This window comes from Tachypleus tridentatus, chromosome 4, assembly GCF_004210375.1.
Source record: "Tachypleus tridentatus isolate NWPU-2018 chromosome 4, ASM421037v1, whole genome shotgun sequence".
Taxonomy (NCBI): domain Eukaryota; kingdom Metazoa; phylum Arthropoda; class Merostomata; order Xiphosura; family Limulidae; genus Tachypleus; species Tachypleus tridentatus.
Genome location: NC_134828.1, coordinates 4,534,736 through 4,553,329, shown reverse-complemented (window position 1 = coordinate 4,553,329; position 18,594 = coordinate 4,534,736). Strand labels below are relative to the sequence as shown.

General features: G+C 35.2%; 1 pseudogene across 1 annotated transcript in view; it reads left to right on the top strand.

Annotated features, from left to right (window-relative positions):
- Nucleotides 1–17,811, top strand: part of LOC143248477 (multiple PDZ domain protein-like) — a 115,410-nt pseudogene extending 97,599 nt beyond the window's left edge. The window contains exon 10 of the transcript XR_013026998.1: nucleotides 16,949–17,811. The product of XR_013026998.1 is annotated as a multiple PDZ domain protein-like (transcript). The remainder of the gene's footprint in view (nucleotides 1–16,948) is intronic.
- Nucleotides 17,812–18,594: the final 783 nt, after the last annotated feature.

The following is an 18,594-nucleotide window of genomic DNA, read 5'->3' as shown; positions in this document are numbered from 1 at the left end:
AGCCTAAACATTAGATCTGTCAAGAGCTTATCGAAAAACAGCTTAGTAAACAACAACAAAAGACATTTAACTTGAACCAAAAACATGAAATATAAAAAATTAAAGAATTCTGTTCTCAATCCAGTAAGCAAATGAAACTAGAGAAAGTTTGTTCATTTAAATACTTACTTCATGAGTAACCAATAACAAACTCATTTTTGTATTAATCCTGCGTTTCTATCAATAAACTATTCTGTGACGTAACAATTAGACAACGTTTTGCTTATTTAACATGTTCATTACTAGGTGAAGTTGTTCTTGATTTTTGTTTTGTAATAAAACACCACTTAAAGTTGAGATTGTTAAACTGTATAGAAATAATTAGTGTTGTAGCCAAATTAGGATAAAATAGTCCATATAGATTGTTGAATTCATTCTATATTAAAATTATTCGATGGTAATTACATATTCTCACATACACGAGTCACCTTGACTCTGTTCTGCTTTAATATATGTGAGTCACCTTGATTCTGTTCTGTTTTATTATTTGTCACTCATCTTGATTCTCTTCTCACGTACATGAATCATCTTGATTCTATTCTGTTTTCTTATATGTGAGTCACCTTGATTCTGTTCTCACGTTCATGAATCATGTTGATTCTATTCTGTTTTCTTATATGTGAGTCACCTTGATTCTGTTCTCACGTACATGAATCATCTTGATTCTATTCTGTTTTCTTATATGTGAGTCACCTTGATTCTCTTCTCACGTACATGAATCATCTTTATTCTATTCTGTTTTCTTATATGTGAGTCACCTTGATTCTGTTCTCACGTACTTGAATCATCTTGATTCTATTCTGTTTTCTTATATGTGAGTCATCTTGATTCTGTTCTCACGTACATGAATCATCTTGATTCTGTTCTGTTTTCTTATTTGTCAGTCATCTTGATTCTGTTCTCACATACATGAATCATCTTGATTTTATTCTGTTTTCTTATATGTGAGTCACCTTGATTCTGTTCTCACGTTCATGAATCATGTTGATTCTATTCTGTTTTCTTATATGTGAGTCACCTTGATTCTGTTCTCACGTACATGAATCATCTTGATTCTATTCTGTTTTCTTATATGTGAGTCACCTTGATTCTCTTCTCACGTACATGAATCATCTTTATTCTATTCTGTTTTCTTATATGTGAGTCACCTTGATTCTGTTCTCACGTACTTGAATCATCTTGATTCTATTCTGTTTTCTTATATGTGAGTCATCTTGATTCTGTTCTCACGTACATGAATCATCTTGATTCTATTCTGTTTTCTTATATGTGAGTCACCTTGATTCTGTTCTCACGTACATGAATCATCTTGGTTCTTTACAAACATCGTCCGTCGCCTTTCTTTCTAAAGATACATGTAGTTTGAACTCGCCCTGAGTTTCAAACACATATATAGTTTTAAATCGCCTACATCTCTACATATTAATTTATATCGGTATATATATATATTAAACTCTCCCAGATCTGTACACACTTATCTACATCTGTATATATGGTTTGAAATCGCTTGAAGTTAGCATTCCAGCCCCCTTTCTACCTAGTATGGTATTTCTATTGCTACGCTTTTATTTCTTATGTGAGACTGGCGAATAACGGTTAAGACTGATAGACGGTTTATCCCCACTGCAATGTGGGTCCTACCAAACAGTTACCTCCAAATTTTAGGGCACATTATAGTTTGTACCTTGGGATCTTTTCAGTTATTGCAGCATTTTTTGTTTAATTTGTTCTTGTTTTGGTTTTCAAGGTATAACAAAGTAAATAGGTTTATATATTCGTATTTTTATGTATATGTGTGTATATATGCATACAGTTTCAAATCGCTGAACTTCCTGTACACATATACACGTAGTCTGGACATGCCGAGATCCCTACATGTTTGGTCTGGACTCTAGCAACTCACGACAGTCTCTTCGCTAAAATGTTTCAATTCAGACATTCATCTTTATAAAATCTTCACACAGACAACATTCAGATGTTAGATATCTTTTCTTCCATAGACTAATTACCTTAATGTCGTTACGTTATCTCAGCGGTAAAACTGTATAAGGGTGTTAGATAGAGAGAGAAAGCACGGTCGATGAAACAAATCCATCAGTGATGTCGAGAAAACCCACTTGTGGAGAAAATATATACATGTAAAAACGGCTCGTTTGGAAACGTTGCAAATGTTGAAAGGGGTTGTGTAACTGAGTGTCGCAATGTAGATGGCGTTTTAGATGTTTCAGTATGTGGTCAGCTTCCGGTCAGTTACCCCTTTCCTACTTTGTGAACCTGACGATGACCAAAGAAGGTCTAAACGTTGTTCGCTCCTCTATGTAAAAATTTTCTCAACCGAAACGAGCCGTTTTAACAGATAAAACAAATTATTTATTTATGATTTTGAATTAAAGTGTCACCTAATTAATTCTACATCTAAAATTTTGTCTTTCCGAGCAGGATAATGAAAAATTAATAATTAATTATCTTAGTTCGGTTCCCTGCACAACCAGTTCATAGAAAATAAAAATACTGATAGCACTATGAACTGATATTATTTTGTATAGAATGTGATTGGCCAATAAAAATACTGATAGCAGTATGAACTGATATGGTTTTGTATAGAATGTGATTGGCCAATAAAAATACTGATAGCACTATGAACTGATATGGTTTTGTATAGAATGTGATTGGCCAATAAAAATACTGATAGCACTATGAACTGATATGGTTTTGTATAGAATGTGATTAGCCAATAAAAATACTGATAGCACTATGAACTGATATGGTTTTGTATAGAATGTGATTGGCCAATAAAAATACTGATAGCACTATGAACTAATATGGTTTTGTATAGAATGTGATTGGCCAATAAAAATACTGATAGCAGTACGAACTGATATAGTTGTGTATAGAATGTGACTGGCCAAGCGTGTTTATCTTTCCGAATTGTGGATCTTAGAGTCCATGATTTGTATATCGTTACTGGAAAAATAAATCACGTTCAGCACATTAGAGTTGTAGGTGTTAAAAGAATGATGGTGAACTTCCTCTAATTGACTATATTAACTCAAGACTTTGCAGTTGTTGCTGTTGAACTTTCTCTAATTCACTATATTAACCCAAGACTTTGCAGTGGTTGCTGTTGAATTTCCTCTAATTGACTATATTAATTCAAGACTTTGAATGGTTGCTGTTGAACTTCCTCTAATTGACTATATTAACCCAAGACTTTGCAGTGGTTGCTGTTGAACTTCTTCTAATTAACTATATTAATTCAACACTTTGCATGGTTGCTGTTGTACTTCCTCTCATTCACTTTATTAATTCAAGACTTTGCAGTGGTTGCTGTTGTACTTCCTCTAATTGACTATATTAACTCAAGACTTTGCAGTGGTTGCTGTTGAACTTCCTCTAATTCACTATATTAACCCAAGACTTTGCAGTGGTTGCTGTTGTACTTCCTCTCATTCACTTTATTAATTCAAGACTTTGCAGTGGTTGCTGTTGTACTTCCTCTCATTCACTTTATTAATTCAAGAGTTTGCAGTGGTTGCTGTTGAACTTGATCTTATTGACTATATTAACTCAAGACTTTGCAGTGGCTGCTGTTGAACTTCCTCTAATTGACTATATTAATTCAAGACTTTGCAGTGGTTGCTGTTGAACTTGATCTAATTGACTATATTAACTCAAGACTTTGCAGTGATTGCTGTTGAACTTTCTCTATTTGACTATATTAACCCAAGACATTGCAGTGGTTGTTGTTGAACTTCCTCTAATTGAGTATATTAACCCAAGACTTTGCAGTGGTTGCTGTTGAACTTCCTCTAATTGACTATATTAACCAAAGACTTTGCAGTGGTTGTTGTTGTTGACTAGCTGTCATCCCTCTAGCTAGTACGATCAAGATTAGGTACGTCTAGCGTAGAAGTACACGAAAATTCTGAAATAAACTGCTTTCTACTAACCACGTTTATTAAACTTAGAATGAATCAGTGAAGCACAGAGATATTTGATCAAAGATGTGGCTTATATTCACTTATTTGATCGATTAGCCCTGAAATTGTGCAAGTAACTTTATTTTTACGTTAGTTGTTAACCATTAGCGAGGTATATCTGTTCGAATGGCGTTTGTCAACTCAGGCTTAGAATATACAATGTACAAATAAAGGCAGCTTGTAGAGATGTTAAGTAAACCAAAACTTCAGTGATGTCGTTACATGGACTGTACTTTGTATTGTTGTCGCCAAATAATTTAAAATAATTCGCACAACAAAATAATATAACAACACTTATATCAAAAGTGAGATTATTGTGATGGAAATTAAACACTAAGTAAACTTTAACTTTCGAAAAGACCTAATGTGACAATATTGGATATATGTTAGGGTTAGTGAAACAGTTTTTTAAAAAAGGAGAAAAAAAATACACAAAGAGACAGAATATTAGAGAAACAAGACAGAAAATTGAAAAATTGAAATACCATAAAGAAAAGGTAAAAGACTAAAATTTAAAAAATATGATATTTATAGAACAATTAAAAGTAATTGAAGGCTGGCTTGGTGAAGCGACTGGGCATCTACAGAGGAAGTAAAGAATAGAGTTAAAGAAAAATAGAAAGGCGTTAATGAAATACAGAAAGATAATAGAACACTCAATGAAGCGGCATCAGTGAGAGAACAAAACGTTTGGTAAATACAAAGATTAAATCATCCACACTTCTTTCCACATTAGCTCAAGAATTATTATGCTTCGGCTTTTCCCTTTGTTAGAGGTCACTGTGTTGCTCCCTTTCAATGATTTTTCTTCATTGTTAGGTTCTCGTTCGTGTCTTCTTTAATTACATCCTTCCCTTGTCTTCTTTTGTCCGCTACTGACAACTCACCACTCTCCTTACTGCTTGTTATTTTTCATTTCATGAACCACCTCAACTTCACTTCTCTTGATTTTCCTCCATTATTCATTCTCGTTTCTTTCAGCAACACTTTCAACAGCTTTTCTCATCTTATCAACAAGTGTTTTTCCTTCTTTGTTATTGCTCAAATCTTGTTTCCGTAGAAGACCACTTGTCTGATCACGGTCTTATGTACTTTGGATTTCAGTTACCTTGGCAACCTTTTGCTTCAGATGACTGTGTCTACTTTCTTCCAGCCAATCAGGATTCTGTCCCTCACAATCTTCTTCCTTTGGGCTGTACTTCCCAAGTCTTCTACTTGCTTCAGTAACTTTATATTTACGTTTATGATTTTGGCCTTTTTTTTCTACCCATCTGCTCACCATGACTTCTATTTTACTGGCATTCTCTTTCAACTCTTCTGACACACTTTAGCATGACACCTTTTCACTTTCACCTGTAGGGAATAGGTCTTTGGTGGACTATATCTCCCACAAGAATCTCTTTCAGCGCTACTTACTAAAGGTATCAATGACAATGACAAACAGCAGCAGTTAATGACTAACTCTCGTTGCAGCCCATTGTTCACTACAAGTTTGTTTATTTTTCCATTTTCACGATTGTTGTCATAAGTAGTTTTTACTAGCCTTGTCAGCTTTTCTGTCTGTGTAAGGCACCAGTATACATACTCACCAATAGCTGATTCTTGTAGCATCCAGCTTTCACCAAATCCACCAGTATACTGGTTCTTGTAGCATCCTGCTTTCACCAAATCCACCAGTATACTGGTTCTTGTAGCATCCTGCTTTCACCAAATCCACCAGTATACTGATTCTTGAAGCATCCTGTTTTCACCAAATCCACCAGTATACTGGTTCTTGTACCATCTGCTTTCCCCACATCTACAAATGCATGATATAACTTTTTGTCCTTCAAGAACCATTACCAAGATAACCATCGACGCGACAGCACAAATTGAAAAACAATCTACCTCCACGTAGAAAACTCAAACCAAAATCTCGAGAAGAAACAAAGCATCACAGACCAGCAAAGAACAACTCACCGAAGAACAGCCAGTAATTCCACCACCAAGACCACGTTTCTCACTTCCACCAATGGGCTTCAAGTGTGGAAACAAGTTCATGATGAAGTTACCACCCGATCTACAAGACTGCAGCTAACAGTTTCCACGTATACCACCAACATAGTTCATCAGTTTTTTGTTTTTTTTTCTTTCTTTGTTTGTTTTTTCTCTTTCTTCCCAGCTACTTCCGGGCACGGTCTGGGTAGATTATTCGGCGCCCAGGCCGTGAAAGTGGGTTTTCTCGGGGTACTCCCGTTTCTCCCCACAGCAAAATCTCTGGCATCGGACCTGTAGGTCCCATACCAAGTTTTAATTGCCTTGTTCTGTATACCTTTGTGTGTCTTCTCCTTGTCATACCAAGTTTTAATTGTCTTGTTCTGTATACCTTTGTGTGTCTACACGTTGTCATACCAAGTTTTAATTGCCTTGTTCTGTATACCTTTGTGTGTCTTCACGTTGTCATACCAAGTTTTAATTGCCTTGTTCTGTATACCTTTGTGTGTCTTCTCGTTGTCATACCAAGTTTTAATTGCCTTGTTCTGTATACCTTTGTGTGTCTTCACGTTGTCATGTCAAGTTTTAATTGCCTTGTTCTGTATACCTTTGTGTGTCTTCACGTTGTCATACCAAGTTTTAATTGCCTTGTTCTGTATACCTTTGTGTGTCTTTACGTTGTCATGCCAAGTTTTAATTGCCTTGTTCTTCTCCACTGCTACCACTCTTTCTACCCTCCCCGTCCTTTTGTTCTTTTCTGTATTGTTCTTGAATAGTCTTCTTTCATTATCAGTCATTCTTAGAAGCTGCTTTCTTTTCCTTCATGGTTTGCTGTACTTTTTGATTCTCCATGATGCTTCCTTTTGTTTTGTTGCAAACATTTTCCACCTCTTCAAAAAGACACTTGTTGAGTTATTTTCTGTAAACTACCTTCAATGAGACACTTGTTGAGTTATTTTCATTGAACTACCTTCAATGAGACACTTGTTGAGTTATTTCTGTAAACTATCTACAATAACAGACTTGTTGAGTTATTTTTTGTAAACTACCTTCAATGAGACACTTGTTGAGTTATTTCTGTAAACTATTTACAATAACAGACTTGTTGAGTTATTTTTTTGTAAACTATCTTCAATGAGACACTTGTTGAGTTATTTTCATTGAACTATCTTCAATGAGACACTTGTTGAGTTATTTTCATTGAACTACCTTCAATGAGACACTTGTTATTTCCAGTAAACTCTCTACATTTCTAACAGTCCTTCATATCTTCTACATTATTCATTACACTGCTTCTCTTTATTTCTTTTGTGGTTTTCCTTCTGTATTCCACATTTTAATCTCTTGGGTTCCTCTTGTTTATCTTATTCTCCGTCTATCACTGCCATTATTGTATGTTGGTGTGCCATTGTTTCGCCTTTACATCCAATACTCTTTGCGTCTTTCCTTTTGTCTGGGATGTAGTCAATCTATAAGGTGCCTTTCCCTCTTTTGGAACCCAGTATTCTAAGTCAGAATATGGAACAGGAGAACTTATTTTGTCCACACCTATTACTACTACTGCTATGGCATCTATTGTAACACGACCCTCCTAGACTATTCCAATCATGTCATTGCCAAATCCTATTCCAGAATTTAGCTGGTCAGTTCAACATTGGATAATTGAAAAATAAATGGATTATGATGAAAGAATACAATGAAAGGATTCATTTCACTTACAAATGGATAAAGTGGTATAGTTAACAACAAAGTAGTGTTTTCACTGCCCATTTAAAATAATTACCTTTGACAACGTTAAGTACCCTTTCAGTAGATAGTCATAAAAGCTATCAATCACTAGTAGCTATCTTATTTCACAAGTTTGAAGTGACATACCAGAAAAAAAGTACTCAGAACAAAATTCCAGAACAAAGTAGGCAGAAAAGGAGAGTCTTTAACCGAACTTCCAGAAGATTTAGAAATGCTTGTCTCTATCTAACACAGATGTTCCACATGAAGTGATGTATTGTTTTGCATGTGACGAATTTGTACATGTAATAACTTAACAGGTTGAAACGAAGTGTAAAGCTGTCCAGTTGATGATGGAACTTCATTAAAATGACCTCTAAAGACACAATCTAGAAGATACAAGAAATTCAGATCTTGTAACATCGAAACATCAACCATACGTAATGATAACCTATGAGAACTGAAATAATTAATAAGATGTGTATTAACAGGGAATGGAGAAAGTATACCACAGTAAACGTGTTTTGAGTGTCAAATGAAGGGACTTATTACGAGGAGATGCATATTAAAGTCTGTATGTAATAAGAACTCCTGTCATAATTGTTGTGACAACCACAACCGATACTGGTATAAAGAAACATTACATTGAGGATGTGTATTTGAGCCCAACCGGAGTGAAGAGACAATAAAGTGCCAGCCAGCCATAAAAAAACAAACAAACAAGAACTAGCTCCATCTATAGGGCAAAATTCAGCTGAGAAAACCCAAGTTGTTCGAAATAAAACTAGAAGTTCATTATTTAAATAAACTCGTTCACAAGTCCATGGGCTTACTGATACAAAAACCTTGCACTATTCTGATTGACACTAGTTCTTTGATCCAATTTGTTACTGAATGATAGGAAATTGTATCCAGAGACAAATAAAGAAAATGGGTTGATACTAACACACATACAGTTCTTGTAAAAAGGGAAGTTGCAAGTTACTGTTATTGTACAGAGAGTCTATATTTCATAATGTATGGTAACTGACGTCGAGGAAGAGTACACATTGTGAATTGATTTTATGTAGACATATATGCTTGATTAAACCAAAAAACCTCTATGTACTGTCTGCAAATTACTGCAACAAAGGTTACAGTTTCAGTGGGAACAGGGACAGTAATCGTAACACCAAGAATACTGTTATCAGTAATAAATCTACCTCTAGTGACTGGGACGTAGTGGAACCAAACAAAGGTTGCAGTTTCAGTGGGAACAGGGACAGTAATCGTAACACCGAGAATACTGTCATCAGTAATAAATCTACCTCTAGTGACTGGGACGTAGTGGAACCAAGTGTCCCAGCATGTCCTGAAGAATTAAGATGTTGTACACGATACCTTTTGATAAATGTTAATAAGACCATACTTCATCAAGGTGAAACCACAAGATTCAGAAAATGCTGAGATGGAGGAATCGTTTCCTTTCCACATAGGTCAAAGGCCATGTCATTACGTTTTATCAGTCGCTTTCAAAATTTTATTGAACTACTTTTTATGTCATTACGTTTGGTATAAAATTGTAGATTGTAATTTAAATTTATTTAATTTGTTAATTTAAAATTAAATAGTTTAAAAATCCTAAACATCTGTTTTTGTATGTTCTGGTATGTTGAATGCAGCACTGGTTCAAATTAGATGTTTATGATGTTAAAATATCTAGAGTTTCATATAAATTAGGAAGTCAACTTACCGATATTGACAAGCTAGAACATAAAATAGTAACCTTTTTCTTTTTGTTTGCTGCGATATTGTTTATATACTGAATCAAACACAGTGGCCCAGGTCATCTCTTCTATTTTTCAAAATACTCCCTTATGTATGCTTACTTTTATCTATGGCATGTCGATAACCAATCCAAAACCCAGAACGTCACTCTAGTGGCTTTATTAGCCATATTCAAGTATTATGACATCATCTCGTTTTTTGTTTTGTTTTTACCTTGAAGGTAAACTGAGTCTTTAGTCTTTTAGACCTGAATACAACTTGGTTACTAATATAGGTAAATTACAGCAGAATTCTGGACTATGAATGTATAAACTGTTTAATTTTTTGGTTGTTCAGTGGCATATAGAAAATCTCGGTTCCCCTCGGTGGGCTGAGCAGATAGCCCGGTGTGGCTTTGCTATAAGAAAAACACAAACACCCACATATAGAAAATATTTAAAAATTTCGTTTCACATTCTCCTCGTACAAAGGTTCAGTAACCTATAACAGCATCAAACAAGTTCAAAGGTCATAACAATAAGAGATAATTGATGCTTTACTTCTGTATTTAATGTTCTGTGTTTTAAGAAAAATAAATTTAAGAAGTAGTAATGTGTGTTATTAGTCTACTAAAACATACCCCAGACATCTCACTTTGTATGGACTAAACATCGTTTTATGTTATTCGATTTGGTACCACGAATACACGTGTAACTTCTATTTTGTTAGCAAGACATATAATTTTGTTTATCATGGAATTTTGCGCTATCTTCGCTATCCATCCCTAATTTAGCATTGTAAGACTAGAGGGAAGGCAGCTAGTCCCTAAAACCCACAGCCAACTAATTCATATGGGAATGACCATCCCATAGTTCTTGATGACGAAAAAACCCACTTGAAATACAAATCTATTTCAGAATGGCTGGTATGGATATTAACACTTTTATTGATAAGCAGAAAACAAAGTTTTCACCTTCCTAGGTCATTTTCAGATTAACAAAGATGACCTAGGAAGGTCGAAACTTTGTTCTCTGATTATCAGTAAAAGTGTTGATACCCGTACCAGCCGTTCTGAGACACATAACCATCACATCGTAATGCTGAAAGGGCGAAAATGTTTGGTGTGACGGGAATTCGAACTCGGTTATGCCACCAATATTATAAAAGCAATATATATATATTTGTTCGTTTGTGTGTGTGTTTGTATAATGTTATGAGATTTAAGCTACTTAGCCTAAATATTTGTGTTATAATTTGTAGTTATTTTAAAACGAAAAAAGCATAATTTATATTTATTTCTTAATTTTATGATGGTTACGAGATCGGTGAAGTATACCGAACCAGTGCACAGATTCGTCATTGAAAATAACAGATAAAATATAAAGTTATTTGTTAAGAAATATTTGACAACTATCTGACGTTATAAAAATTTCGCACGTGAGATTTGGTTTTTCTAATGCATAAATCAATTTCTGTCTTAAAGTGAAGATTACTTTGCATGTTTGGTAGGCAACATGCAAAAAAAAAAAGGCATGAGAAAACATTGCTCAACAAACCTTAAGACTTAATGAAAATTTGATATTTTGCGTATGGAAGCATTGGAATGTTCACTACTAATCTGCTAAATTTCATGAGCATATGCTTATTAATATAGAAGCCATAACATGAAAACTACAACAAGCACAGAATGGTTGCAAGGTCGACTTCATGGACCGATCCTCCAGTGTTGAAAGAGATATGCTGTACTGAAAAGAATGAATCCGTGATGTTCATCTATGTAGATATAACAGTGAAAGAACAGCAAACTGTGCGACTATAGCAAGTAAGTTACAAGCAAAAATTCAGTTTGCTAAAAGCCTAGGGTTCCTTTCGAGTCCACCTGCATCTAGGAGATTATCAAGGTAAAACCACCAGTGGTGGTTCCATTTGATCACTTATTTAGCTAGTGACAATAAAAGCCCATCCTATCTGTATACCACGGGCCTAGAAAGAGAAAATCACTAAAAAGTCTTCGTCAATAGACATTTTGGTTTTTGTATTTTTTCAGGGGACTTTACAATTCCGAAGGAGGGAGCTATTTTATCAGTTTTTCAATTCAGATGTTACTTAGAGCACGCATGAAATTACAAACTGGGCTGTTTATGCTGTGCTCACCATGGGTATTGAAACCGATTTCTGGCATTGAAAGTTCCCAGACGTGCTGCTGTGCATGACGTTAAACCTGGAATGCCTAGAATGATAGATGAATATCTAGAAGTGAAACATCAGATATAAAGACGTGTGGACTAGTCAGTTAGTAGGATAGCATCGAAGCATTAATTGAGTTATTTTCAAGTGTCAATTTCTCAATGAAATATTTAGTTTCAGTGGCATATTTTATCAGTGTTAGCTAACGTACTTCAGTTACTTCATCAGTTAATTCTCAGATTGTACAGGTAAATTTATATTGTAAGTTAGTTGTGGTGCAGTTCGCATGGGGTATTTTCGTTTGAACGTCATTTGGCTGCACCACTGTACCAATCCTGGTCTTCCGCTTTGCCCCTCTTCAGGGTTACTGGTGAGAGGCGAAGTCCTTCTTACACTTCCGTTACTAAAGTTGCAGCATCATGTGAAAAATATAATCTGTACAAAGTTTCATTTTCAGAGATGTCACTTCACAATTTTTGGTGAATGGAGAGGGTTAACGTATTTCATATTCCTTCTCTATAATAAGAAAACTGCATAAAAGAAACTTATGGATTCAGTGAATGTTTTTTCGGCTTCATTTGTACAAAACTATTAATCAAAGCATAAAACCAGGTTCTAAGTTTTGTTAATTTTGAAAACATGGCTCAGTTGTGTTATTGGCAAGGATAATAAGTGTTTCATTTTAATGTTTTAGACAAGTCATTGCGGTTTCGGTGTCCATGCACACTTCCCTTCAGGTTAATTTTAATTTATTAATAATGCGTGTACATGATACATTTACACGGTCTACACGTATGGTATTTAGGCTAATTGTGAAACAAAGATCACTTAACCTTAACACACCGTGGTCAGGAAGATAGTGTACTTTACTAACAACGTGAGAGTCCTGGCTGCGAATCTCCGTCCTTCCACCCATAATCGCTCTTTCAGCCATGGGGTCGTTTTAATGTGACAGTCAATCCCACTATACGTTGGTAAAATACTTGTCTCAGAGTTGGCGGTGGGTTGTGATGACTAACTTCCTTCTCTCTTGTCTTTCGCTACTTAAGCCTAAAACACTAATGACGACATTTCCCACGAACACTTGCAATCCAAAAGATGAATTTAAAAGAACAAATTATATAATTAAATGGTGAAAAAAAAAAGTAATACATGTATTGAATACATTATTTGATCTTTTAATATTACATTCCCTATCATTTGTGAGAACATTTGTTTTTTTTCATAACCTGACTAGGGACGCTTCAAACATTAAGCCTGAAGCTCCACAATTGCCTCAATGATAAGTAATTCGCCACTGACAAAGTACCATTTAGTAAATAGGTAATAACAAATGTACAGCCAAAAGGTGAACATTTGAATATCAGAGACTCGATTCAGTCAGTTTACCATTCTTTAAGAAATAAAATATGATCAGGACAGTGCAGAGAAAATTATTATACACATCCGCTGTTTATAATGCTGTTGTTCAATTTGTACCTTTCATATAAGATATGAAAACTAATAGAGGTAGCTGCTGGCTGTGGTATATACTATACTAACCCTAAATCTTTAACAGTTTCTTATAAATGTTGGCCCGGCATGGCCAGGTGGGTTAATGCGTTCAACTCGTAATTTGAGGGTCGCGGGTTCGAATCCCGGTCGCACCAAACATGCTCGCCCTTTCAGTCGTGGGGGCGTTATAATGTGACGGTCAATCCCACTATTCGTTGGTAAAAGAGTTGTTGGTGGGTGGTGATGACTAGCTGCCTTCTAGTTTTACACTGCTAAATTAGGGACGGCTACGCATGTAGCCTTTGTGTACGTTTGCGCGAAATTCGAAACAAACAAACAATTCTTGTAAATGTAGCGATATTTTCATAAGGTTAAACCGCAAATGAACTTTAATATCAGAAGCTGCCACATCTACTTACAAAATAACATATCATATCTTACTGTCCTGTTAAATGCGTATTGTAAAAGTCATGTTGCTGCCAGGATAAGTACTTCATGTTTTCGTTTACGCTATAGCAACTAAATGTTTCCGAAGGCTTTGTTAACCTACATAATTCTAGTCGGTTTAATATAGTACTTGAAGGATTGAAATGACAGCATGTCTACCCGATATTACATTATAATGTCCACACATTTAAAAGTGATTTTCGTACGTGTAATTGTCAATAGATTAATTACAGTTAAATAATGAGTAGCTGGTGTCGCTTTTACTTTCAAAACATTCATTTCAACACGTTCGAGTCATACAATTTCACACGTATGACTTTTACACGTATGTATGTACAAATTTTAAATAAAACTCAAAATGAAAACTGTTACTCTCAGATTAAAATTATAATATGTATTAAAGCAAATAAATCCGCTATCGTACCAATAATACGTATAACCAAAGCAAGATTATTAAAACCATAATATTTACTATGAGAAACAAATCCGCTATTGTGTCAGTAGCCACTCATAAGAACATTCAAATTTATGATATTTACTGAAATCCGCTGTTATGCCAATAGCCTTTCACAAGAACATTCAAATTTACGATATTTATTGAAATCTGCTATTGTGCTAGTAACACGCATAAAACAAGAAAATTCAAAATTATACAATTTGTCAATAAAGTTTAACATATGTAACTTATAGAGACAAGTGTCTGTATCAATAGCTCTGTAACCTTAAGAGACAAGTGTCTGTAGCAATAGCTCTCTAACCTTAAGAGACAAGTGTCTGTAGCAATAGCTCTCTAACCTATAGAGACAAGTGTCTGTAGCAATAGCTCTCTAACCTTAAAAGACAAGTGTCTGTAGCAATAGCTCTGTAACCTTAAGAGACAAGTGTCTGTAGCAATAGCTCTGTAACCTTAAGAGACAAGTGTCTGTAGCAATAGTTCTCTTACCTATAGAGACAAGTGTCTGTAGCAATAGTTCTCTTACCTATAGAGACAAGTGTCTGTAGCAATAGCTCTCTAACCTATAGAGACAAGTGTCTGTAGCAATAGCTCTCTAACCTATAGAGACAAGTGTCTGTAGCAATAGCTCTCTAACCTATAGAGACAAGTGTCTGTAGCAATAGCTCTCTAACCTATAGAGACAAGTGTCTGTAGCAATAGCTCTCTAACCTATAGAGACAAGTGTCTGTAGCAATAGCTCTCTAACCTATAGAGACAAGTGTCTGTAGCAATAGCTCTCTAACCTATAGAGACAAGTGTCTGTAGCAATAGCTCTCTAACCTATAGAGACAAGTGTCTGTAGCAATAGCTCTCTAACCTTAAGAGACAAGTGTCTGTAGCAATAGCTCTCTAACCTATAGAGACAAGTGTCTGTAGCAATAGCTCTCTAACCTATAGAGACAAGTGTCTGTAGCAATAGCTCTCTAACCTATAGAGACAAGTGTCTGTAGCAATAGCTCTCTAACCTATAGAGACAAGTGTCTGTAGCAATAGCTCTCTAACCTATAGAGACAAGTGTCTGTAGCAATAGCTCTCTAACCTATAGAGACAAGTGTCTGTAGCAATAGCTCTCTAACCTATAGAGACAAGTGTCTGTAGCAATAGCTCTCTAACCTATAGAGACAAGTGTCTGTAGCAATAGCTCTCTAACCTATAGAGACAAGTGTCTGTAGCAATAGCTCTCTAACCTATAGAGACAAGTGTCTGTAGCAATAGCTCTCTAACCTTAAGAGACAAGTGTGTGTACCAATAGCTCCCTAAAGCTTTGTAGCCATAACCCTGTCTTTTAGCATAATAACAAAAAACAAACAACAACAAAAGAGCTAACGAGGAAGTGCCAACATGGTTTAGGTATTGGACGATTTAACTCACAACGTCTCAAACTTGATATATTCACTATTTGTAACCATTTTGTTTTATTTTTTTGAGTTTCTCGATATTTTAGTTTTCTTTATTTCTTTCATTGCTATGTGATGATAAATTTTGTCATATATATTCTTGATGCAGTTTCTATCTGTAAACCATCTGCAGATAATTTCATGTTTATGTATGTACACATGCACTTATGTTCTTGTTTGTTTGCTTTGCTGTTAAGCACAAAGTTGGTGTTGGATTATAATATTCTGAGATTTTAAACTTCGTCAAATTTGAGGGGTTCTGTACGATAAAAAATTGTAAAAGCGTCAGTTCGTTTTTCTATTTTTACAGACGGATAAGAGGCCCCATTTATTGTGAACCCATAAACTGCAGCTGAACTTATGCTTTAATCTAAGTGCTGACAAAGTTATACAATGGGGTTTTTGTCCTGTGTTGTAACCCGGGTATTAAAATCCAGTTTTAGCATTATAAGCTTTCAGACTTACCACTGATCTGCTGTGATTGGTAAGAATATCAAGTGATATGTATATCATGAACAGGAATGAACCTACTGGTGTCTTACATACACATATATTAATCAGACTTACCACTGATCTTCTGTGATGGGTAAGAATATCAAGTGATATGTATATCATGAACAGGAATGAACCTACTGGTGACTTACATACACATATTAATCAGACTTACCACTGATCTGCTGTGATGGGTAAGAATATCAAGTGATATGTATATCATGAACAGAAATGAACCTACTGGTGTCTTACATACACATATATTAATCAGACTTACCACTGATCTTCTGTGATGGGTAAGAATATCAAGTGATATGTATATCATGAACAGAAATGAACCTACTGGTGACTTACACATATATTAATCAGACTTACCACTGATCTTCTGTGGTGGGTAAGAATATCAAGTGATATGTATATCATGAACAGAAATGAACCTACTGGTGTCTTACATATACATATATTAATCAGACTTACCACTGATCTTCTGTGGTGGGTAAGAATATCAAGTGATATGTATATCATGAACAGAAATGAACCTACTGGTGACTTACACATATATTAATCAGACTTACCACTGATCTTCTGTGGTGGGTAAGAATATCAAGTGATATGTATATCATGAACAGAAATGAACCTACTGGTGACTTACACATATATTAATCAGACTTACCACTGATCTTCTGTGGTGGGTAAGAGTATCAAGTGATATGTATATCATGAACAGAAATGAACTTACTGGTGACTTACATACACATATATTAAACGTATCTATACTGACCATGCCTCTTATTCTTAGGTAACAAACGTATTCAAGAAAGATTTATAAATTTTGTTCGCCGTTAACAATACCTGGTTTAAATCTAAATGTGTTTCTAGTTTAACGTATATCTAGTTTAATTTTGTTTCTGTAATATATATCCGTGTGTTCGCCTTTCTAAAGATGTATCTGTATTTTGTTTATTTAGCTTGCCTGTAACTAAAGACAACGGTCCAATATGGCTTCCTCATGACACTCCCACTACTGGTCAAGCCTTCGACGAATACCAATTTACGTCAGCAGATGTCACTTCCGCCACATCTGTGAGCCGCCCCCAGTCGCCTTTGAATCTGTTGACTGAAGACAAGCACACTGCTCTGCACGAGACATTGGATGATGACATTGACGAGTTCCACGTTAGCGGTTCCAAAAGTCCTTTGCTTCCAACCATTCGTGTGACCAGTTTTTAAATTAAAAATTTATTTTAAAATTTACACATCATCCGTCCGCCAAAATTCGATTAAACTGTCAACTCATTGCCCAAATCTGTTTATCTCAATTCACTAACAGACATAGACACTTATTTTGGTTTTATGTTAAAGTCCAATCATCGTATGACAGGTGTACTTTAGTGTAAATCTTCTACCGTGAATGTCTTCTCAGAATATTATAATTTAGTTTTTGTTGTGTTTTCATATAAAATAGTAAGAGAAATCACTGTTATTGGAGATAAGAATTGTGAAATAAACACTACGATTTCGGTAGACTTGTTCAATTTGATAACACACGTTTGTGTTTCACGAGACAGCGTTTTATTAAGATAAATCCATAGTTAAATACGTTAGTAACCTCTCAACCAACAAATCTGTAGGAAATATAGGAACCTACAACTTCCATCATTGATTTGTTTTGGTTTCGTTTTAAACTTGGTCAAAGCTTGAACAATGTCCAATTTTTATAACAATTATGCTCTTTGACACAACCGTTAAATTTACAGTGTTGTAGTCTATTAATTTAACTATTAAAATGTAATGTTGAACATAAATAAAAGTGTAATAAACACCTACCTTATAGTGGTTGATGTCTGCCTCCATTTCAAGAGTCGACACACAGCATTATAACTGTTTAAGAGCAAAGCTTCATTGGACTACTTACGGTGTCCATTGCTAGGAATCGAATCCTGGATTTTAGTGTTATCGGTCTGTAAACTTACCCGAGAAGGAGGATGACAAATATATATTTTATTTCACTTAACTGGTTCTTTCAATTTATTTTGGGAAAAAGCAAAGTCCGTTCGACATAACTATAAAGAAGCGTATTTCTTTCTTAATGTTTAGGCCTTGCATGACCTGGTTCTTAAGAGCATGGTCGCCCTCTCGACCGTGAGGACGTTATAGGTGACGTTAATGCTACTATTCGTTGGTAAAAGCGTAGCCTAAGAGTTGGCGATAGGTGGTGCTGACTTCCAACTAACCTCTCACTGATAAATCAGGGACGATCCTCGTGTAGCTTTGCGCGAAATTCAAAACAAGTCAGACAACTTATATCATTTATCAAGTTTTATCTCAGTTCACCATTCTCACTTTAACTAAAGTTTACTTCCTACAAGTAACATACGAATAAACTTGTGCAATAACTAACACTGATCTGAATACTTCACTTTGACTGGCACTTTACTAACTGAAAGTTGACGCAATGGTACACTCATTCTCGTGTCTGTAATATAGCTCCATTCCCAGACATTTCACAAAGTAGTCACTCTCACCAGTGTTCTCGAATGTTCTGGGTGGACTACTTTTATAACTAAACAAAAATATTTCCAAAAATAAAGTAATTGTAGGGATGGCTAATATC